Below are 24,670 nucleotides of genomic sequence, written 5' to 3'. Positions count from 1 at the left end.
CTGTGGGCAAGAGCCACTCACAGCACTAGACCTGAAGAACGCATCATGATGGACGGGGAGAGACCGAGAAGGATCTGCAGAAGGCTCCACCTACTCTATGCATCGTTGACATGTCGTCAGCGAGGAGGATCTGCAGAAGGCTCCGCCTACTCTATGCAGCGTTGATATGTCGTCAGCGAGGAGGATCTGCAGAAGGCTCCGCCTACTCTATGCAGCGTTGATATGTCGTCAGTGAGGAGGATCTGCAAAAGGCTCCACCTACTCTATGCAGCGTTGATATGTCAGAGAGAAGGATCTGCAGAAGGCTCCACCTAGTCTATATAGCATGGACGCGATGAGGTAATTGAGGGGGATCTACAGAATCTCCTACTCTATGCAGCGTTGATGTCAGCAAGAGGGATCCATACTAAGTGCATAGTAACCATAGGGGTTCGCCCGACTGGGATAGGCGCCATTCACAGAACCCCTAGCATTTTTCTCAATTGATGCAAGGCATTATCTGATTGGACAAGCTGAACAGGCAGAACAGAGATGTCCCAATCTCCACCTTTTATTCCTTGAGAAAAATGCAAAAGCGTTCTTGTGCCTGTGCCGAGCGGCTTACTATGCAGCAGGGCAGTCCCTCAACATGAGGCCCAGAAAACAGCGGCAATCACTGTAATGGTGCCAACTATTACAGTGACCTCCAGCTTCCAGAAGGATCCCACAGATACGGAATATGTAAACTTACACCGGCCCAAGCTGAACCAAATGTAATGTGATTAAATCCATACCTGGAATTCAGCGTTAAGGCATTATAAATTCAGTGTCCTCCAGATGGGTATCTAGGTTTATGGTCTATGGAGAGGTCCCCAGATTCAGACCTCCATGAGCTTCCATTTGTGTGGCGAGTGTAACATGCATGGACTAGGTCCCTTATCTTCTAGATTTGACTGCCTGTTCTTTGATATGGTCTTTAACTTACTACTTTTGTATTATTCTTATATTCTATTGTCAAAGAAGTGTCATAATTATATGCCTACTAAATTTAGGCATCTAAAATCTCTATCAGAACTGAAAAAAATGGCCTGGACAGGAAGGGGGTGCAACATGGTGGCATTGAGGTGGTTAATCAGAGTTAGAAGTTGGCATTTTTTTTTTAGTTAAGGAACTTTTTATTCAATAAGTTTTTTACTTTGCAACAGTGCATGCAATTGTAGTTTTATTACATGAAAATGCGTGTTCATAGCTATGAACAGCATAACAATACCATGGATGTACAATAACCCTGTAGCCTGGAAACGGCTATAAAGAAAAGCAATTAGAAACATCTCAGAAAAGAGAACCTTGGAAATGTTAATGTGCATAGGAACTTGGAGAAAAAGGATGGAGAACTAAAAAAGGACAAGGGACAATCTGAAAACGCTTGAAGAAGCCTCTAGAGCAGTGGTCTCCAAACTTTGCTTGCTTTTATCTGGCCCTTGGGGCATTATTCCCCCCCTCCCCCCCACTGTCAGCAACAGTGGGGTATAAGTCCTGCCACTGACACCTACAATAGAGCATTATTGCTCCCACGGTCACCAATGATGTGGCAGCCATACCTTTCACTGATAGCAATGATGGGGGCACCATACCTCTCACTGATACCAATGATGGGGGCACCATACCTCTCACTGATATCAATGATGGGGGCACCATACCTCTCACTGATATCAATGATGGGGGCACCATACCTCTCACTGATATCAATGATGGGGGCACCATACCTCTCACTGATATCAATGATGGGGGCACCATACCTCTCACTGATACCAATGATGGGGGCACCATACCTCTCACTGATACCAATGATGGAGGCTATTCCTCCCACTGATACCAGTGATGGGGCCTATTCCTCCAACTGACACCAATGATGAGGCACTATTCCTCCCAATGATATGGCACCATACCTCTCACTGATGCCAATGATAAGACACTATTCCTCCCACTGACACCAATGGTGGCCACTATTCTTCCCACTGATACCAACAGTGGAGCACTATTACTTCCCCTAATACCAATGATGGGTCATTGTTTACTCCCACCGACGCAAAGACACGCTCTACTCCCACTGGCCACAGTCTGGCCCCCCTAAAGTTTGAAGGACAGTAAACTGGCCTTTTGTTTAGAAAGTTCGGAGACCCCTGCTCTAAAGAAGCGCACCAATTACTTTGCAACTAAGACTCAAAAAGTGTCCTATCAGAATCAGGACCATCTTCCGTGACCAAAGTTTCCATTGCCATGATCTCCTTTAGAATCTGGGCCCATTCCAGGAGGTGTGGCGGGGAAGCAGGTTTCCATGTCGGGATATAGCCACCCGGCCCGCTAGTAAACAATGCTGTAGAATGCTTCTATATCGTCGACAACAGGGCAATGCCCCTAATGTATCCACTGCTATATGTGCTTCAACTTGGTAGACTCTGAAAATGATAGAGCTAGGACCACAGTACACAGCGGAGCTTTGACGTAGGCACTGCGGCTTACACATACAAGTATGTGCGAATAAAACCCACTGTTTTTACCGTGAATTGTTAGATGGGGTCAATTTGGTTGTTTTGTAGGCTAGCTGGTAAGTGTGCTGGGAACTATTAGTGAAAGGCTGGGCATCAGAAATGCACATGGAGTTGTAGGAAAGGAATTTTTTTCTGCCAAAATGGCGACATTAAGTGGCAGCCCCACCAGATGGAGATAGAAGCCTTCAGTTTCCAGAAGTTGGCTTTTGAAGGACTGTAAACCAACAAAGCTTTTGTGACACCTATACACAGTTCAGCATTGGCTTTATTTCTCAAAGACCCCCTGACCCCTCTGACTTCATAAGGGAATCAAACCGCAGTTGGTTTGCCAGTGCAATATCCAACTACTATACCCAATTTCCAGCTGGATATTGGGAATAACTACTGGCATGACCACAGCAGAACGTTCTGAAGAAATTAATTGATGGACTCAAACCACCAACTAAAACACAAAAAGAAAAAAAGAATCCAGTACAGAAACTTCTAAATAGTTACTGTCACTCGTTTAGTATTCCATCCCTGGAGTGAAAAAGTCAACCTAATCAAGATGTTTGCGATTTCCAGCTCAAGGGCCGTTACTACGGCACGCAACGGCGGCAATCAAGCAGAATCTATTAGCGCAGCAGTGAGCTGTGAACCGCCATGAACCCAGCAACATCTTCAGCGCCATCAAAAAAAAATTATTCCAGCGTGAAATTGAAAAATTACACAGAAATTATTAGGGGAAAAGTGTGGACCTAACACTCGGACCCTACATTAAAACTTAGAAAATCAATAAGGCATATGAACGCATTAACAAATTCTATTAACTCTGTGCAAAGAAAAATAACTTTTTTGCCACATTAATGAAGGAGAAAAAGAAAAACGCTGCTCCCTCATGAGACCTACAGCCTGAAAATCTTAAATCAGATAGAGTCTGGCTAACAGGAACATTGTGGGCCTTACATGTCATTGAAGACTGCAGAGACGGTATTTTCAAACAACCCCTGTCTGATACACTTGTAGTGAGATAAAAGGGTCAGCAACAGACAACTGAGACACAAAGGCTCTTTATGTTCGTGGTCTCCAAACTGGACAGATGTGGCCCTTTGCTTGCCTTTATCTGGCCCTTGGGGCACTATTCCACCAGCTGACATCAATAATGGAGCACCATTCCCTTTATGGACACCATCAATGAGGCACAATTCCTCCCACTAATACCAATGATGGGGCACTATTCCTCCAATTAAAACCAATGATGGGGCACTATGCCTCCTACTGATACCAATAATGGGGCACTGATGTTGGGGCATTTTCTACTCCCACTGCCCGGCCCCCCTAACATCTGAAGGACAGTAAACTGGCCCTTTGTTTAGAAAGTTCGGAGACCCCCGAGTTATGTAATGACCATAAAAAAATCTTCCAATTTAGAAATTAATTCTCCCTGGAAGGCACTGATGATGTAGCCTTCCCGGGTGTGTCTGATTAACCTCCCATTTGATAGTGCCTACATAGTTCCAGGACCAACAGACCTTGGCAAAGCCAGCAGTACGACACCAAATATCCTTATTCTTTCCCGTCTGCAAAGGGTGGTATTCTGATCTCCACTGTAAAGGTTGTATTCTTCCCACTGACCACCAATGTAAGGAGCATTCCTTCTACTGGCCACCAATGTAAGGAGCTTTCTTCCCACCGATCACCAATGTAAAGGGCATTCTTCCCACCGATCACCAATGTAAGGGGCGTTCTTCCCACTGATCACCAATGTAAAGGGCATTCTTCCCACCGATCACCAATGTAAAGGGCATTCTTCCCACCGATCACCAATGTAAAGGGACATTCTTCCCACTGATCGCCAATGTAAAGGGCATTCTTCCCACCGATCACCAATGTAAAGGGCATTCTTCCCACTGACCACCAATGTAAGGAGCATTCCTTCTACTGGCCACCAATGTAAGGAGCTTTCTTCCCACCGATCACCAATGTAAAGGGCATTCTTCCTACCGATCACCAATGTAAAGGGCATTCTTCCCACTGATCACCAATGTAAGGGGAGTTCTTCCCACCGATCACCAATGTAAGGGGAGTTCTTCCCACCGATCACCAATGTAAGGGGCGTTCTTCCCACCGATCACCAATGTAAGGGGCGTTCTTCCCACCGATCACCAATGTAAGGGGAGTTCTTCCCACCGATCACCAATGTAAGGGGCGTTCTTCCCACCGATCACCAATGTAAGGGGCGTTCTTCCCACCGATCAATGTTAAGCCTCGTACACACAATCCGATTGTTGGCCAACCGAGCGTCAGACTTTTGTCCGAAGGGCGTGTGCCAGGAACTTGTCTTGCATACTAACGGCACACAATTGTCGGCCAACAAACACGAACGTAGTGACGTACTACGTGGAATTTCAGCTCTTGAGCGTCTCCCTTTGGGCACCTTTTGCTAATGTCATGTTTGGTGAGCATTGACTCCGAGCATGCGTGTTTGTACTTTGGACTTTTGTTTGACGGACTTGTGTACAAACGATACGGAAATCAGACAACAGACCGTTGCCCGCCGAAAATTTACTAGCCTGCTATCCAACATTTGTTGGGTGAAAGTTGGACAACAATTGTCTGAAGGAGCGTACTAACGGTCAGATTTTAGGCAAACAGTCTTTCATCACACAATTCCCTGCCGAAAATCCGATCATGTGTACGAGGCTTAACCACTTCCGGACCGCCACACGCCTATGTACGTCCAAACTTTGAAGGGAGATATCGTTGTTATGGCAGCAGCTAGCTGCCATAACCCTGGTATCCCCGTTTTCGTGCAGCGGCCGGCTTTCTGATAAAAGTGGTCCCTGCGGTGGATTCGCCGCAAGATCACTTTTATCGGTGGCGGGAGATGGGGGGCGATCCGGTGCTCTCCGCCGCTTACCGAAGCCGTCGGTAGCGGCGGAGGCGACCGCGTCCTACTCCGTGCTGTGCCTGGAGACGAGTGAGGCTAAGATGGCGCCCACTCGTCTCCATGACACTGCTGGGCGGAAGCGACGTCAAAAAACGTCACTTCCGCCCACGCCTCTTAAAGGCATATTTTTTTCAATGTCATTTTTTTAAATGACTTTTTTTCTTTTATTGCATTTTAGTGTAAATATGAGATCTGAGGTCTTTTTGACCCCAGATCTCATATTTAAGAGGTCCTGTCATGCTTTTTTCTATTACAAGCGATGTTTACATTCCTTGTAATAGGAATAAAAGTGACACAATTTTTTTTTTTAAACAGTGTAAAAATACATAAAATAATGTAAAATAAATAATAAAAATAAATTTTAAAAAATTTAAAACCCCCCCGTCCCGACAAGCTCGCGCGCAGAAGCAAACGCATACGGGAGTAGCGTCCGCATATAAAAATGGTGGTCAAGCCATACATGTGAGGTTTCACCGTGACCGGTAGAGAGAGAGCGCAATAATTGGGTGCGTCTGACCTCCTCTGTAAACGCAAAACATGCAACCTGTAGAATTTTTTAAATGTTGCCTATGGAGATTTTTGAGGGTGAAAGTTTGACGCCATTCCACGAGCGGGCGCAATTTTGAAGCGTGACATGTTGGGTATCAATTTACTTGGCGTAACATTATATTTCACAATATAAAAAAAAAATTGGGCTAACTTTACTGTTTCTAGCAAAGAAAACTGTTTTAAACATGTAAACACCTAAAATCCAAAACGAGGCTGGTCCTTAAGTGGTTAAGGCACATTCTTTCCACTGATCACCAATGTAAGGCGCCATCTTCCCACTAATTACCAAAGTTAATAGCATTCTTCCCACTGACCACCATTGTAAAGGAGAATTCTTCCTACTGATGACCAATGTAAGGAGAATTCTTCCTACTGATAACCAATGTAAGGGGCATTCTCCCCACTGACCAATGTAAGGGGCATTCTCCACACTGACCAATGTAAGGGGCATGCTCCCCACTGATCACCAATGTAAGGGGCATGCTCCCCACTGATCACCAATGTAAGGGGCATTCTCCACACTGACCAATGTAAGGGGCATTCTCCCCACTGATCACCAATGTAAGGGGCATTCTCCCCACTGACCAATGTAAGGGGCATTCTCCCCACTGACCAATGTAAGGGGCATTCTCCCCACTGACCAATGTAAGGGGCATTCTCCCCACTGATCACCAATGTAAGGGGCATTCTCCACACTGACCAATGTAAGGGGCATTCTCCCCACTGACCAATGTAAGGGGCATTCTCCCCACTGACCAATGTAAGGGGCATTCTCCCCACTGACCAATGTAAGGGGCATTCTCCCCACTGACCAATGTAAAAGGGACCTTCTTCTCACTGATCACCAATGTAAGGGGCATTCTTCCCACTGATCCCCAATGTAAGGAACATTCTTCCCACTGACCACCAATTTAAGGGGCATTCTTCCCACTGATCACCAATGTAAGGAACATTCTTCCCACCGATCACCAATGTAAGGGGCCTTCTTTCCAGTGACCATCAATGTAAGGAGCATTCAGCACAGAAACCTTTGATAACCACACACCACATGTGTGTCCCTGGGTATAAAAGCTCACCCTCTTTTCCACTGCACATGTGTGTTACGTGGGTGGCAAGAGGTTAACATTTCTAGATGTTCTCCATCACATAGCAAATCTTCACTCTGAGTTCAGGTACAAATAAACTGCTGTTTACAGAATTTACAGAAAGCATTTGGGTTGAGATTATTCCCCAGCAGTTTTTAAACTTCTTCTCACAATAGTGCATGGCACATGAATATTTTCTGGGCCACACATGTTCCTTGCCTTGAGCTTGCCTTGTGTAATATAAAGTGCAATTAGATTTGATATCACAAGACCAGAAGGCAGCACAGATGTGCGTCACGGCTCACAAAAATAACCCTTTTCCCCCAACCGACACCTTCCCAGGATTTCCCTGACAGAGCAGACACAGCACAAACATCAACACCAAGGAAGGAACCTCTAATGAGCTCGCTGAACATGAGACCGTCCTGAGATGGTGCTATATACATCAACACCTCTACCAAGACCTGTCAATGACACTAATAATAACTACGCCAAGGGCTGAAAATAATGGAAACATTCAAGAAGAATTCCTTGCCGCATCCAAAACCAGAGCCATTACCTGCACATACCAGGGCTGTACTGAAAGGAATGCAAGAGAGGCCATTTCATGTTTTATTACCTTACATAGGTTGTTGAAATTTCTGATGATGGTATGGGAACTCTTCCTCTATGGGAGGGATCTCCAAACTACGGCCCATGAGGCATTGTAAAACTCTGACATTCACAGACATGACTAGGCATGATGGAAATTGTAGTTTCTGCACAACTGGAGGGCCGCAGTTTGGAGACTCCTACTCTATGGGAACTCTTACTCTATGGGAGCTCTTACTCTATGGGAGCTCTTACTCTATGGGAGCTCTTACTCTATGGGAGCTCTTACTCTATGGGAGCTCTTACTCTATGGGAGCTCTTACTCTATGGGAGCTCTTACTCTATGGGAGCTCTTATGCCGTGTACACACGATCGGAATTTCCAACAAAAGCATGGATTTTCTTCTGAAGGATGTTGGCTCAAACTTGTCTTGCATACTAGGGGTGTAACTGATCGTCATCGATCCATGATCCCATCCGCGGAGGTTGATCCGTACGGGACACCCGCGATCCGCGGAGCGCTCTGTGGCCTCGGCCATAGGAAAGGCCGCGGCTTCGGCCTAGCTCCGGAGCGGAGGTCATCTTGGTACACCCGGCGGCCGTTTAGCACGTGATCGCTCCGTCAAATGTCATGACGCCGGTTCCTCTCTCACCTCTGTACTGATCTGTACAGTGGAGGGGAGAGTTTGGATGGCAGCAGTGCCAATACTCTGCAATGCCCTGACAATACTCTGCAATGCCCTGACAATACTCTGCCAATACCCTGCCAATAGGGAGATTGTGGATATTACAGTGGGGGAGATTTTTTTTTTTGTTGATCCGAAAATGATCCGAACCGTGACTCCTGATCCGAGGAACGATCCGAACCGTGAGTTTTTTGATCCATTGCACCCCTATTGCATACACATGGTCACACAAATGTTGTCGGAAATTACAAACGTGAGAACGCGGTGATGCCGAGAAAAAGGAAGTTCAATAGCCAGTGAGGCTCCTTCTGCTCAATTCCTGAGCATGCGTGAGCTTTTGTGCGACGGACTTGTGTACACACGATCAGACTTTCCGACAACAAGTGAAGTTGGCGGAAAATTTCAGAACCTGCTCTCAAACATTTGTGGCCGGAAATTCCGACAGCAAATGTTCGATGGAGCATACACACGGTCAGACTTTCCGACAACAAGCTCACATCGAACGTTTCCCATCGGAAAGTCCAACCGCGTGTACACGGCATAACTCTATGGGAACTCTTACTCTATGGGAACCCCTTACTCTATGGGAACCCCTTACTCTATGGGAACGCCTTACTCTATGGGAACGCCTTACTCTATGGGAACGCCTTACTCTATGGGAACGCCTTACTCTATGGGAACGCCTTACTCTTACTCTTCTTTTGTTTCATTGGTAAATAATGGATTCCGCCGTCATGGAGCTCTTGATGGAGGGGTGCAGGCTGCCTGAAATCCACAGAATATTTATGAAGATGACACCATTGACAAGAGCAATGTGCACAGATGGATAAAGAAGTTTAAAGAAGGGGAAACCAGCATTGAAGACAAACCATGCAGTGGGAGACCATCAACTGCAGACAGGCTGCACGTCTCCATCAAGAACTCAATACTGGCATGTTGTTTCAGCTTGGAATCCATTATTTACTTGCAATGAAAAAGAAGAAGCATTACTGTAGAGGAAGAGTTACTCCATGAACATGTGAAATTTGAAAAATGTTAATAAAGCTATGTCCACTTTTTCATTACAGGGGAAGATCACGTGACCACACAACAGCGCTGCAGAAATAAGGGATTTAAGGATAATGGGGATTAAAAAAAAAAAACAGTGCCCCTCTCAATCCAGCGATGTCCACGAGTGCCTTGGCCATCCAGGACTCTCCCTTCTGAATGGCTGAAACACAGCAGCGGCATCATTGGCTCCCGCTGCTCTCAAAGTAAGTTAGCCAATCAGGAGAGAGGGGGGGCGGGGCCGAACTGGGGCTCTGTGTCTGAATGGACAGAGGGAGCTGTGGCTCGGCTCATGTGTCCCCATAGCAAGCTGGCTTTAGTATCGGGTTGATAACAAAATGTTCTCAACGGTATATTTGACCAACCAATGTGCTGGAACAGAACATCATATGTCAGTTGTAACAGTGCGAGGCCCTGACACTGTTAAAATGGGTTTGCATTAATGCAGAGTGTGGGGCCCAGCATGTTTGATGTGAGCAAAGACAACCGTTTGAAGGCTTCAAGCTCGAGGCCCCGATTGGAGATTACAAATCCTGGAGAAAGCTGTAAAGTGTCTTGGGTGGGATGAAGACTTCAATCCTGTGTTCAGGCTGTGTGAGTGTCCAGGCCTTCCTGGAGACCCGCAGGGTGTGTGTGAGTCCAGGCCTTCCTGGAGACCCGCAGGGTGTGTGTGAGTCCAGGCCTTCCTGGAGACCCGCAGGGTGTGTGTGAGTCCAGGCCTTCCTGGAGACCCGCAGGGTGTGTGTGAGTCCAGGCCTTCCTGGAGACCCGCAGGGTGCGTGCGCGTCCAGGCTTGACGGAGACCCGCAGGGTGTGTGCGCGACCAGGGGTCCACACACTCGTTATAAGCCAGTAGCTGGCCATTGCTCAGGGCCCTTGTGTGGAGAGGTAATTCACTCGGGAGAGGATGCTCCATGTTCTACCCACAGAACTGGTTGCACCATGTAGCACAATTTTGCAAAAGGAGACTTCCTTTGCAGGTATTTCATGCATAGGGCAGCCCATTCCTGGGCTCCATTCACACTTCAGAGGTTCGGCAGCACTAACACACTTATTTGACGTACCTGTGCATCGCGTTTATGTCAGCCTATTAATTTCAATGGGCTGCCCTACATGAAAGAAGTGAACAGAAAAAAAGTGCCTGCCACATATTAAAAATCGTGCCATGCCAAAACACATTACCAAGATGCATGGGATGCCATTAAGAATGAATCGCACAAGATGTGCATCTGCAAGAGGGCAGTGCGTTTTTGTGCATTGTGGGAATGTGGGAAAGTGGGAAAATTTGTGCGTTGCAGCAATGCACAGGTGTGAACGAAGGCTGAAACCATTTCCTTTTTTTTTTTTTGTTGATGTTCCCCTAAAAAATGTCATAAAAAAAAAAGGAATAAATAAAATAAATAAATTAAAAAAAAAAAAAAAAAAAAAAAAAGGACTTTCGGTGAAGATTTTCCCAGTTGGTAATGATGCGGTTTGGATTGACTATTTGGGATGTGGTGTCCGTGGATCTTTCTAATGGGGATCCAATCGTATTCCGTCTTTGTATTTAGCCGTTTGCCTGAAGTTTCACCTACAATGATCGATTGAATAAATACATACCTGTGTGAAAAGGCATTGCTGGAAGCTTTGCTGGCGGTAGGAGGCACAGAGGTTATTGTACACTGGCTCCACAAACGCTTCAATCATTAGACGGTGGGGTGGTTATGGCCAAAGCTTTTATTACAGCCATTAAACTCAGACAACGCAGACAAGGACAGACCGTATACGATGTACACCCTTCACCCCGGACTGGGATCTCTGTGCACCTCCGTCCCTCTCCGAGTAAACACACACCGGAAATATCCTTCCAAGGAGTACTTGCCAAGATGTGACATCGCATTCAAAGAATACAAGAATTACAGGCAGAGAGTCAACGCTGCAACCTGCTTAGGTGAGCCGAGGACAAGACCGACTACACAGAGCTGCGGGATTTCAAATGTCGCTTTATACATGGACAGAACACCTTAGACTTCTTCTGTCTGGATTATTATGGTCACTTGCTGACTTGGCACCATCCACAGGCAGCTTAACGCTTCAAGAAGACATACAAGATGAATCCAATGCACTTTAAATTCAGACAGTTGCAGTACAGAGGAGGCTTTTGCAGTTTCTTTTTTTTGTGTAAGAAGAAATAAACTTTCCTAAGCCCAGTCTCTGCGAATAACTAACACTGACTAAGGGAACATGGAATAAACAGGGAGGGTCTAAGTAGCACTAAACAGGGGAGGACAGAAAAAGATATAAAAAATGTCAATAGTAAACAAGTTGCAGTGACCCAAAACTGCCACTAGATGTTAGTATACTACAAAAAAAAAACAACCCCACACATGAAAATGGGCAGCCAGGGTTCATCGTGATTGGCACTGGATTTACACAGGGAGGAGGACAAGTTTTTTTTTTTTTATATAAAGGATTTGTCAAAAAACTGTTTTTATTTACTTTTGAAATGTATTTTGGTGAAGAAGGGGGACTATATACCATTACTAATTCACTTGGGGGGCGGGGGCTGGGGCCTTTTCTTAAAAGGGGCTTCCAGATTCCAATAAGCTACGCCCTGCAACCCCACAACCACCGGCCAGGGTAATGGGGGAAGAGGCCCTTGTCCTCATCCACATGGGGACAAGGTGTGCCCCCCCCCCTGACAAAGTGCCACCCCCTGCATGCTTGGCTAAGGGTCTGGTATTTTGGAATCAACTCGACTCGCCGTGTTTTGAGGAAGAAAAATGCTGACTATGAACCCAAGAACACCATCCCTACAGTCAAGCACGGATGTGGAAACGTTATGCTTTGGGGCGGTTTCTCTGCTAAAGGTACAGGCCGACTTTGCCGCATTGAGGGGCCAAGTATTGTAAAATCTTGGATGAGAACCTTCTTCTCTCAGCCAGAACAGTTAAGATGGGTCATGGATGGGTCAACAAAAAAAGTGGCTCAAGAAGAAGCACATCATGGTCATAGAGTGGCCTAGCCAGTCTCCAGACCTTCATCCTATAGAAATTTTATGGTGGGAGCTGAAACTTCGAGTTGCCAAGAGACAGCCAAGAAACTGTAAGGATTTAGAGAAGATCTGTAAAGAAGAGTGGACCAAAATCCCCCCTGAGATGTGTGCAAACCTGGTCACCAACTACAAGAAACGTCTGACCTCTGTGCTTGCCAACAAGGGATTCTCCACCAAGTACCAAAGTTACATAGATACATAGTAGGTGAGGTTGAAAAAAAAGACAAAAGTCCAACCTATGTGTGTGGTTATATGTCAGTATTACATTGTATATCCCTGTATGTTGTGGTCGTTCAGGTGCTCATCTAATAGTTTCTTGAAACTATCAATGCTCCCCGCTGAGACCACCGCCTGTGGAAGGGAATTCCACATCCTTGCCGCTCTTACAGTAAAGAACCCTCTATGTAGTTTAAGATTAAACCTCTTTTCTTCAAGTTTTAATGAGTGGCTACGTGTCTTGTTAAACTTCCTTCCGCAAAAAAAAAGTTTTATTTCTATCGTGGGGTCACCAGTACGGTATTTGTATATTGAAATCATATCCCCTCTCAAGTGTCTCTTCTCCAGAGAGAATAAGTTCAGTGCTCGCAACCTTTCCTCATAACTAAGATGCTCCAGACCCTTTATTAGCTTTGTTGCCCTTCTTTGTACTCGCTCCATTTCCAGCACATCCTTCCTGAGGACTGGTGCCCAGAACCGGACAGCATACTCTAGGTGCGGCCGAACCAGAGTCTTGTGGAGTCGGAGAACTATCGTTTTATCTCTGGAGTTGATCCCCTTTTTAATGCCAATATTCTGTTTGTTTGGCATTGCATGCCATTGCTGAGCCTATCATCTACTAGGACCCCCAGGTCCTTTTCCATCCTAGATTCCCCAAGAGGTTCTCCCCCCAGTGTATAGATTGCATTCATATTTTTGCCACCCAAATGCATTATTTTGCATTTTTCTACATTGAACCTCATTTGCCATGTAGTCGCCCACCCCATTAATTTGTTCAGGTCTTTTTGCAAGGTTTCCACGTCCTGCGGAGAAGTTATTGCCCTGCTTAGCTTAGTATCGTCTGCAAATACAGAGATTGAACTGTTTATCCCATCCTCCAGTTCGTTAATGAACAAATTAAATAGGATTGGTCCCAGCACAGAACCCTGGGGAACCCCACTACCCACCCCTGACCATTCTGAGTACTCCCCATTTATCACCACCCTCTGAACTCGCCCTTGTAGCCAAATTTCAATCCATGTACTCACCCTATGGTCCATGCCAACGCACCTTACTTTGTATAGTAAATGGGGAACTGTGTCAAATGCTTTTGTAAAATCCAGATACACCACGTCTACGGGCCTTCCTTTATCTAGATGGCAACTCACCTCCTCATAGAAGGTTAATAGATTGGTTTGGCAAGAACGATTCTTCATGAATCCATGCTGATTACTGCTAATGATATCATTCTTATTACTAAAATCTTGTATGTAGTCCCTTATCATCCCCTCCAAGAGTTTACATACTAAGTCATGTTTTACTTGGGGGGTCAAATACTTATTTTACTCACTGAACTTAAATTATAACATTTCTATCATGTGTTTTTCTGGATTTTGGGTTTATATTCTGCCTCTATCATTTAAAATACACCTATGATAAAAATTATAGACCCTTCATTTCTTTGTAAGTGGCCAAACCTACAAAATCTGCAGGGGATAATTATTTTCCCCACTGTAGAACCCAATTTTTTGGCAACATATAAAAAAAATTATGTAACGCCAAGTATATAGATACCTCCCATGTCGCACTATAAAATTGTGCACGGTCGTGGAGTGGCGCCAAACTAGGGTACTTCAAAATCTCCACTGGCGACGCCTTAAACATTTTTAGAGGTTAACGGTTTAGAGTTAAGCCTCGTACACAATTGGATTTTCGGCCAGGAATTGTGTGATGACAGACTGTTGGCCTAAAATCCGACCGTTAGTACGCTCCATCAGACAATTGTTGTCCAACTTTCCGCCAACAAATGTTGGATGGCAGGCTAGTAAATTTTTGGCGGACAACGGTCTGTTGTCAGATTTTCCTATCGTGTGTACACAAGTCTGTCACACAAAAGTCCAAAGTACAAACACGCATGCTCGGAATCAATGCTCACCAAACACGACATTAGCAGAAGGTACCCAATGGGTGGCGCTCAAGAGCTGAAATTTCCACATAGTACGTAACTACGTTCGAGTTTGTTGGCTGACAATTGTGTGCCGTTAGTATGCAAGACAAAATCCAGGCACACGCACTTCGGACAAAAGTCTGACGCTTTGTCTGCCGACAATCAGATCGTGTGTATGAAGCTTAACAGAGGAGGTCTAGCACTAGAATTGCTTTCGCTAGAACGTTTGCGGCGATAGTTCATGTGTGGTGCGAACACAGTTTACGGGCTCAAACTATATATGCGCTCACTTCTGTGAGAGCACAAAGGGATGCTTTTTAAAAAAAAAAAAAATTCTATTTATTTTATTTTTACACGGTCCTTTTTTTTTTTTTTCACAAGAAATGTAAAAATCCCATGTAATAGAACTACAGCATGACAAATCCTCTTTATGGAGACATCTGGGGTCTATAAGACCCAAGATATATCTCCTCTACCCTGGAAAGCGTGGAGATGAAAAAAAAAAAAAAGGTCTCCAATGGGCAGCGGGGGACATCCCTTGCCGCTGCCTGTAAAAACAATCCAGCAGCTAATCAGCTGCTAGGATGGCTTTTATACTGTAGGGAATCGCTGGCTGAAAAGATAGATATCTAGATGTTGCGTGCAGCTGCAGATATAGCATCCAGATATCTCCATAGAAGTCCACACAGTCATACCGGCAAGTCCCGAATGGACCTTGCTTTGTGCACTGGTCCAAATCATTTGGTAGAGGGGGGATTATGGTGTGGGGTTGTTTTTCAGGGGTTTGGCTTGGCCCCTTAGTTCCAGTGAAGGGAACTCTTAAGGTGTCAGCATACCAAGACATTTTAGACAATTTCATACTCCCAACTTTGTAGGAACATTTTGGGGATGGCCCCTTCCTGTTCCAACATGACTGCCCACCAGAGCACAAAGCAAGGTCCACAAGGACATGGATGAGCGAGTTTGGGGTGGAGGAACTGGACTGGCCTGCACAGAGTCCTAAAATCAACCCATTAGAAGACCTTTGGGATGAATTGGAGCGGAGACTGTGAGCCAGGCCTTCTCGTCCAACATCAGTGCCCGACCTCACAAATGCGCTTCTGGAAGAATGGTCAAACATTCCCATAGACACACTCCTAAACCTTGTGGACAGCCTTCCCAGAAGAGTTGAAGATGTTATTGCTGCAAAGGGAGGGCCAACTCAATACTGAACCCTACACAGACTAAGACTGGGATGCCCTTAAAGTTTAAATGCGTGTAAAGGCATGTCATAATACTTTTGGTAATATAGTGTATATACAATGTAACTATGTTCCAACTGTTCCGGAATTTCATAAAAGCAGGTCTCAGCACCTAGAATAGTATGATTTTTTATTTTTTTTATTTTCTACAGTCTGTGACAAAATCCCATTATCTGGTCCACTCTCCGAGCGTTTAGTGACGCGCGCCGTCAGAGAGAGCGCTCTGCTCTGCGGAGACACGAGTGACAGGATGACACAAACAATACGCCGGCAATACTTCACCGCCACCGCTCAGAGAGCCAGATGGCACCCTCTCGATTTCAATCAGCGCAGGGCGAGCTCGGCTGTGGCAGGAGGAAGCGACAGAGGGAACAAATCCCTCAATAGGAGGGAGCCTCGTACAATGGACGATTGTGTGCCAAGGGTGACGGAAGGGGTGAACCATCATCATTCCACAAAAACTTGGCAAGACGCAAACTTCAGACGTACGCCAGATGGGTAAATAAACGTCTTCCCGGTAATTATGTCAAGTTCTCAGTAAGATTTACAGCGAAGGAAACATACGTCAGCAAACATCTCCAAAAACTGGTTTCCAAAAAGGTCAGAATGGATTACACACAATCCGGCGGGTTGGTCCTCCAAGGGTTGTATTTAAAGGGATTACTTTAATTTGGTAAAATTATCCTTTAGAACGACTCCACCTGTCTCCAAAAAAGGGGCCTTCAGCTGGCCTTACACTAGTAGAATTTTGAGGGAACAAACATTTGTGGGAAAATTTGCACAAAAAATTCTCAATATCTCAGAAGACTTGACAAATGTACTCAACAGTACTTCAAAATTTAGTTTTGTTTTTTTAACCACTTGCCCTCCGGAAGGTTTTACTCCATTTATGACCAGACCATTTTTTGCTATTTACGGTGCTACTTTGCACGGTTATGCAACACTACGCAAGTTACATTTTTTAGCATTTTTTTCACACAAATAGAGCTTTCTTTTAGTGGCATTTTGTCACCACTTAGGTTTTTTTTTTATTATATAAATAAATAAATAAAAAAAAGACCAAAAATTTTGTAGAATAAACAATATTTTAGAATTTTTTGAAATACATATCCAATAAAAAAGAAAAAAAAAAGGTATTCACAAATTGAGGTCAAATTGTATTCCGCTAAATATCTTCTGTAAAAAAAAAAAAAAAAATCCCAATAAGTGATGCACCGAAATTTCAGCCGCTGAAAAACATTGGCTGAAAAGAGAGATTTCATTGAGCCAAAAAAATTAAAAAACAAAAAAAGGTTTGATAATGGCTGCTGAGAACGCCAGCGTTTTTGCTGCAATTTTACTGTGTTTATGGTGTAAATGCATCAAAAAAGCAACACGGGTGCTTTTTTTATGCGTTCTTGTTGTGTTTTCAATGCATTTCAATGGGGAGGTGTGTTTTGGTGCGGTTTCTTTAACTGACCAAATATGCACCGAAATGCAAGCAAGAAGGATTTTTCTTTAACACTGATTCAATAGGTGTTGATAATGGCCAAAAATACATTCATATTAATTTAAATTAATGATAACAATTGAAAAGTCAAATATAATACAGTTATTTATAATACCAAAATTTTTTTTAAGTATGTGTGTGATATATATATATATATATATATATATATATATATATATATATATATATATATATATATATATAAATATCACACACATACTTAAAAAAAAATTTCGGTTTTGGCCAACTGCTTCCTGAATTTATGGTTTCAGCACCAGAATTTTCATTTTCAGTGCACCTCTAATAATTGGTTTGTGCTAAAGTTATAACGTCTACAAACTATGGTATATACAGTATCTCACAAAAGTGCGTACACCCCTCACATTTTTGTAAATATTTTTATTCTATATTTTCATGTGACAACACTGAAGAAATTACACTATATATATATATATATATATATATATATATATATATATATATATATTTTTTTTTTTTTTTTTTTAACGCTATAAAAAATATTGCGCAACATAAAAAAAAGTTGCGCCTGTTTTTGCATTTTTTTGATCCTCTGCTCTCATATATAAATTTCGAGGGTATTTAGTACATTTTCAAGTCAATAAAATGAAGTCCATTATTGGGAAAAAAACAAAAAAACAAAAAACGAAAAGGTTGTCAGAGGGACCGCTGCACAGCAAAACACTTGTGTGAGAAGCCTCGGCTGAAAGCTGACATTGTATAGCTCCAAGGCTACTAGGTAGAGCTGGGCGATTTTCTCAAAAAAAACAACAACAAAAAAAAACTCGATTCACGGTTCGAATCGAGTTTTTTTTTTTTTTTTTTTGGACACAGCGCCAGTCCTGAGGAGCTGCGGGCAGGAGTTTTTAGGCGAGGCCGTGGCTTCGGCCTAGTCCGTGGCATCCAGCCTTCGCAGACTCCCCTAAAAAAAACTCCGGCCCGCAGCTCCTCAGGACCGGCACGGTGTCAGCGCCGTTCCTGGGGAGCTGCAGGCAGGAGTTTTTAGGCGAGGCCGCAGCTTCGGCCTAGTCCGCGGCATCCGGCCTAGGCTAGGCCGGAGCCACGGCCTCGCCTAAAAAAACTCAGCGCCGGTCCTGGTGAAAAAAATAAACGATTTGCTGAAATTTTAAATCGATTTGACCTCTCAACTCGATTCAAGATTTAAGACTATTTTTTTTCCCCCAGCCCTACTACTAGGTGTCAAAGAAAAGGTAGCTCCCACCGCAGGCTTCCTCTGGGAGTAGTTTCATTGTACCACAATTGATTTCAACTAGGCCAATATCCTTTTATTGCTCCGGATCGTCTGGCGTTAATGAAATCCTCCATTAAAGCTCCCCCCCCCCACACATGTATTTACGGCGGCACTAACCAACCTCGCGTTCCCTGTATTTACGGCGGCACTAACCAACCTCGCGTTCCCTGTATTTACGGCGGCACTAACCAACCTCGCGTTCCCTGCATTTACGGCGGCACTAACCAACCTCGCGTTCCCTGTATTTACGGCGGCACTAACCAACCTCGCGTTCCCTGTATTTACGGCGGCACTAACCAACCTCGCGTTCCCTGTATTTACGGCGGCACTAACCAACCTCGCGTTCCCTGTATTTACGGCGGCACTAACCAACCTCGCGTTCCCTGTATTTACGGCGGCACTAACCAACCTCGCGTTCCCTGTATTTATGGCGGCACTAACCAACCTCGCGTTCCCTGCATTTACGGCGGCACTAACCAACCTCGCGTTCCCTGCATTTACGGCGGCACTAACTGTCACGGGCATGGCCAGAGCGGAGGCTGTTGGAGAGGACTGTGTGCAAGCCTGTTGCCCACCGATTATGGGCCCTAGCATTTGAGGTGAATGAGAAATCCAGTCTGAACTGTATTAATCGGACTCAGTCATGTATATATTGTATGGGGACTCCTTACTGTATATTTGTGTCCCTGAAGAGGGAGGGGGGATTCCTCCAGCAGCCCCCTGCTGATAAGACTGATTCATTCTGCTGGGACACATCCTGTGAGGAGATGCTGGTGTTATCAACATGTGTTTATGTTAATTGAGAGAGCTGATCACATTAGCCACCAGCCCTGGCTAATAGACGAATGGTCTAGGCTGAGGAGGGGGGAGATTGTTGTTTGTATTGTTAATTGTATTAATGTGTGAAGCTCGGTGCCCACAAGACTGTCATCTGGTCTGGGTACATTTTGTAGTAAATTAGGTCATGTTAATTAGGTTAGCTTTGAGTCATCCCTGATATAAAAAGGTCTGTGAGATCTCAAAATAAAGGCAGTTCTGATGTACTCCAAGACTGGTGTTGTCTAGTTCTTGGGGTTCCTATAGCCAGATCCATTGGACTCGTGTTCCAGAACTTAGGAAGCGGTATATGACGGAAGCACTCAAGCGGAGTGTGGGGCGTTCCGTGACACTAACCAACCTCACGTTCCCTGCATTTATGGCGGCACTAACCAACCTCGCGTTCCCTGCATTTATGGCGGCACTAACCAACCTCACGTTCCCTGCATTTATGGCGGCACTAACCAACCTCGCGTTCCCTGCATTTATGGCGGCACTAACCAACCTCACATTTCCTGCATTTATGGCGGCACTAACCAACCTCGCGTTCCCTGCATTTATGGCGGCACTAAACAACCTCGCGTTCCCTGTATTCGCGGCAGCACTAACCAACCTCGCGTTCCCTGTATTCGCGGCGGCACTCGAGCAGCAGTCCTCCAACTCTAAACACCTGCTCCGAGCGTACACCAACTTCAGCCGCGCACGCTGCCTGTTAGACCGCACGTGCACTCTCTTATATCCTAATATGATCGGAAGCGTTTTAATTAATTAGAGAAAACATTTAACTAAAGGAGGCTTTTATTCCCCTCTATGCTCAGGCTGGCGTTCTTTACAACTCAGGGAAAAACGAGACTAAATGGAAGGAGAAATTAAAAAAAAAAAAAAAGAAAAAGGATGGCAGGCGGGGGTTGGGTAAGTTTGACGGTGTGCTTCATTTAATGGCTGGCTTTAAAAAGACAGATTAATGAGAAATTCGATGACTCAAATCCAGGAGCTCTCTCATACGAGCCGGCCCTGAAATTCTGTTTATCTTGTTTATCTAAGTAAGGAGCGCCCGTTCATTAAACAGAATAAAAAAAAAAAAAAAAGTGTTCTACAAAAAAAAAAAAAAAAAAAAACGCAACACTATCAGTCCTCCGCAGTATGACGAATGACGTCAATCGTCACAGAGCAACGCACCAAGGTATGATCAATCGATGGAAAAATCTCCTCTTCCCGGGCTGTGTGTGTGCAGAGACCCACGCAAAAAGGGAGAAATGAATGTGCACTACAGCCGAGGTTTACATTTAATTCTTACATTTCTGCTATGGGCCCATTGATTCAACAATAAAACTTTGTCATTACTGCCGTTTGTAATTGCCTGCTGTCCGGGGCAATTTAAGGACTTCAAAAAATATATTCCCGGCACGCCCGGAATGCTAACTGTCAAATTTGGTTTTGCTCTCAACCAAACTGTCAAACCATCAAAATGGATGTCATAAGTGATCACATGTGCTGCATCACAGCAGCCACAGATCAAAACAGACAGAGACCAAGATGGCAGCTTCCTTGGCTGAAAAGGCTTACAGTGCCTTGAAAAAGTATTCATACCCCCTTCAAAATTTTCCACATTTTGTCATGTTACAACCAAAAATGTAAATGTATTTTACTGGGATGTTATGTGATAGTGCCTATCAGTGCCCAACAGCGCAGCCCATCAGCTCCGCCTATCAGTGTCACCCATCAGTGCCCAACAGCGCAGCCCATCAGTGGCACCTATCAGTGCCGCCTCATCAGCACACATCAGGAAAGGAGAAAAAAAGAAAAAAAAAAAAAAAAAAACTTATTCAGAAAATTTTATAACAAAGAAAAACTTATTTTTTTCAAAATTTATAGTCTTTTTTCGTTTTTTTTTTTTTTTTTTAATCCAGTAATTTTTATTGAAGTATTTTTTCTTCCATCAATACATTTCACATTCATATTATCCAGATACAGCACAAATACACATTACATTTAATAAGAAAAAAAAAAAAAAAAGGGGGGGGTTATTGACACCCCAATTTTCCTCTCATCTTCCCCTTCCCCCCACCCCGAATCCAACCTCCCCCACCTCTCTAAGGGCATCCAATCCCCCTTCTCCCCTTCTTAATCCACCCGGGTAATGTCCCTCCTAAACTTTTAAGGCATCTCACATCTCATGGACCCAAGACCTCTAATCAGCCTTGCCAGATAGCCTCAAATTTCCCTTGACAGCTTCTACATAGAAAAATAAATTCTCTCTTTTAATATGGTTTCTTTAATTTGAGTTCTCCATTCCTCCACTGTCGGTGGGTATACGGAGATCCACTTCTTGCGCTATTAGTTTCCATTCCTGGAACAAATTTCTCACTATTGAGACAGATATTTTCCAAAAAACTGGATTCCTCCATTATGTTTAGCAGACACATTCCAGGATCCAGTGATAGTTTAATTCGAAGCACATTATTAATGGTCCTAATTATACCCTGCCAATATCGGTGGAGTTTTGGGACATCTCCATAACATGTGTATTAAATTTGCCGGGCACCTCTATAACAAGGACATTTTCGTTTGGTTTAGCAAAAAATTTAAAAAAACACCCAGTGGTGATTAAATACCACCAAAAGAAAGCACAAGTCTCAAAAAAGACTTTGTGTGGGTACACAATTCAAGTATTGTATTTGGGGCCTGAACGTCCTGGCTAGAGCACCGGATCACAGCTCGTGGACTTTCATATTGGCAGTGGAGCTGGAGTAACATTTTGTTTCTCTTTTGTGTGGGTACAGTGCTGCATGACCGCACAATTGTTAAAGTGCGACAGCGCTGAAAGCTGAAAATTGGCCTGGGCAAGAAGGAGGCGAAAGTGCCCAGTAGGCAAGTGGTTAAGAGAATGGACCCATATCCAAAAGCGTCCAACCTTGGGACAGGTCCACCAGGTATGGATGGCCATCCCCACCTTGTAACAACCCTGGAAGCAGGAGGACAAAGCACCCAGATACATTTTAGTAAGTCATTCTGGCACCAAGTACCACCTAGCCTACACCTTGTATCCTGCCTCCACCCAAGGCTACATTCACGATGCCCTTGTGGATGTAAAATGTTCCAGGCCTACCAGTCCTCCACCTCAAGGGCTATGCCCAGGTCCTTTTTCCATGCAATTTGAAGGGGAATTTTCGATGCTGGGGTAACACAAGATATGTACAACATTGAGATGTATCCCCGCTGGAGAGTTCCCTACACTATTTTCAAACATCAATCGTACTGTTAAGTCGGAACTCTATTTTTCATGAAATAGTTTCATATTGTGTTTTTATACCTCCTTGTCAGGTCCTCTGTGAGCTCCCAAAACTTTCCTTCCCCCCCTTACTTCCACTGGTTTGGAACCAAAAGTGCACTGCTCTATGCACACTACAAATCCTAAAGTCCATAGGTCATCTCGGGACTAAGCAAGAGAGAGGGTGGTTACATTCTTACATCCAGGGGGACCATGGAGGGACCATGGAGGGACCATAGCCACCCTCTAAAAGGAAGTCAGATCACGCAACATAAAGAGGCATCTGGAGATTTAGAGAAGGCCGAGAGCAAAAGAAGAATACTTAAATAGAATTATTATTTTTTTATTACAGCAGACAATATGGAAGGGTCAAGTGATCAGAATTTTGACATCAGACCAGAGGAGACCCTGCAGGGAGGAAGGACAGAAATGCAAGATATACAGATGAACTGCTAAAATCATCATTTTAAGTGACTGACCTATTTTTTTTTTTTGCATAAAATTCTTTTATTGTAAAAAATTCTGACACTTCCCAGGCGTGTTTCTGGAGATCAAACTGATGTATAAATATAAGCTGGATAAAAGGGATCCGTAGTCAAAGGACGTCAACTTTAGAGATAAATCCTCTCTCTCATATAATCTACAGTGGGGACGGAAAGTATTCAGACCCCCTTAAATTTTTCACTCTGTTATATTGCAGCCATTTGCTAAAATCATTTAAGTTCATTTTTTTTCCTCATTAATGTACACACAGCACCCCATATTGACAGAAAAACACAGAATTGTTGACATTAAAAAAAAAAAAATATCACATGGTCCTAAGTATTCAGACCCTTTGCTGTGACATTCATATATTTAACTCTCAGGTGCTGTTCATTTCTTCTGATCATCCTTGAGATGGTTCTACACCTTCATTTGAGTCCAGCTGTGTTTGATTATACTGATTGGACTTGATTAGGAAAGCCACACACCTGTCTATATAAGACCTTACAGCTCACAGTGCATGTCAGAGCAAATGAGAATCATGAGGTCAAAGGAACTGCCTGAAGAGCTCAGAGACAGAATTGTGGCAAGGCACAGATCTGGCCAAGGTTACAAAAACATTTCTGCTGCACTTAAGGTTCCTAAGAGCACAGTGGCCTCCATAATCCTTAAATGGAAGGCGTTTGGGAAGACCAGAACCCTTCCTAGAGCTGGCCGTCCGGCCAAACTGAGCTATCGGGGAGAAGAGCCTTGGTGAGAGGGTAAAGAAGAACCCAAAGATCACTGTGGCTGAGCTCCAGAGATGCAGTCGGGAGATGGGAGAAAGTTGTAGAAAGTCAACCATCACCGCAGCCCTCCACCAGTCGGGGCTTTATGGAAGAGTGGCCCGACAGAAGCCTCTCCTCAGAGCAAGACACATGAAAGCCCGCATGGAGTTTGCTAAAAAACACCTGAAGGACTCCAAGATGGTGAGAAATAAGATTCTCTGGTCTGATGAGACCAAGATAGAACTTTTTGGCCTTAATTCTAAGCGGTATGTGTGGAGAAAACCAGGTACTGCTCATCACCAGTCCAATACAGTCCCAACAGTGAAGCATGGTGGTGGCAGCATCATGCTGTGGGGGTGTTTTTTAGCTGCAGGGACAGGACCACTAGCTGCAACTGAGGGAACGATGAATGCGGCCAAGTACAGGGATATCCTGGACGAAAACCTTCTCCAGAGTGCTCAGGACCTCAGACTGGGCCGAAGGTTTACCTTCCAACAAGACAATGACCCTAAGCACACAACTAAAATAAGGAAGGAGTGGCTTCACAACAACTCCGTGACTGTTCTTGAATGGCCCAGCCAGAGCCCTGACTTAAACCCAATTGAGCATCTCTGGAGAGACCTAAAAATGGCTGTCCACCAACGTTTACCATCCAACCTGACAGAATTAGATTATATATATATATATATATATATATATATATATATATATATATATATATATATATATATATATATAT

The 24,670-nt window shown here is 44.2% G+C and overlaps 1 protein-coding gene across 1 annotated transcript in view; it reads left to right on the top strand.

The window, feature by feature from the left end:
* LOC141130885 (protein unc-13 homolog B-like) overlaps positions 1–24,670 on the top strand; it is a gene marked incomplete in the record, with an annotated part of 525,591 nt that overhangs the window by 71,993 nt on the left and 428,928 nt on the right.

Source organism: Aquarana catesbeiana, linkage group LG01 (genome assembly GCF_042186555.1).
Source record: "Aquarana catesbeiana isolate 2022-GZ linkage group LG01, ASM4218655v1, whole genome shotgun sequence".
Taxonomy (NCBI): Eukaryota; Metazoa; Chordata; class Amphibia; order Anura; family Ranidae; genus Aquarana; species Aquarana catesbeiana.
The sequence above is the reverse complement of the archived record's forward strand: the minus strand, read 5'-3'. Positions and strand labels throughout refer to the sequence as shown.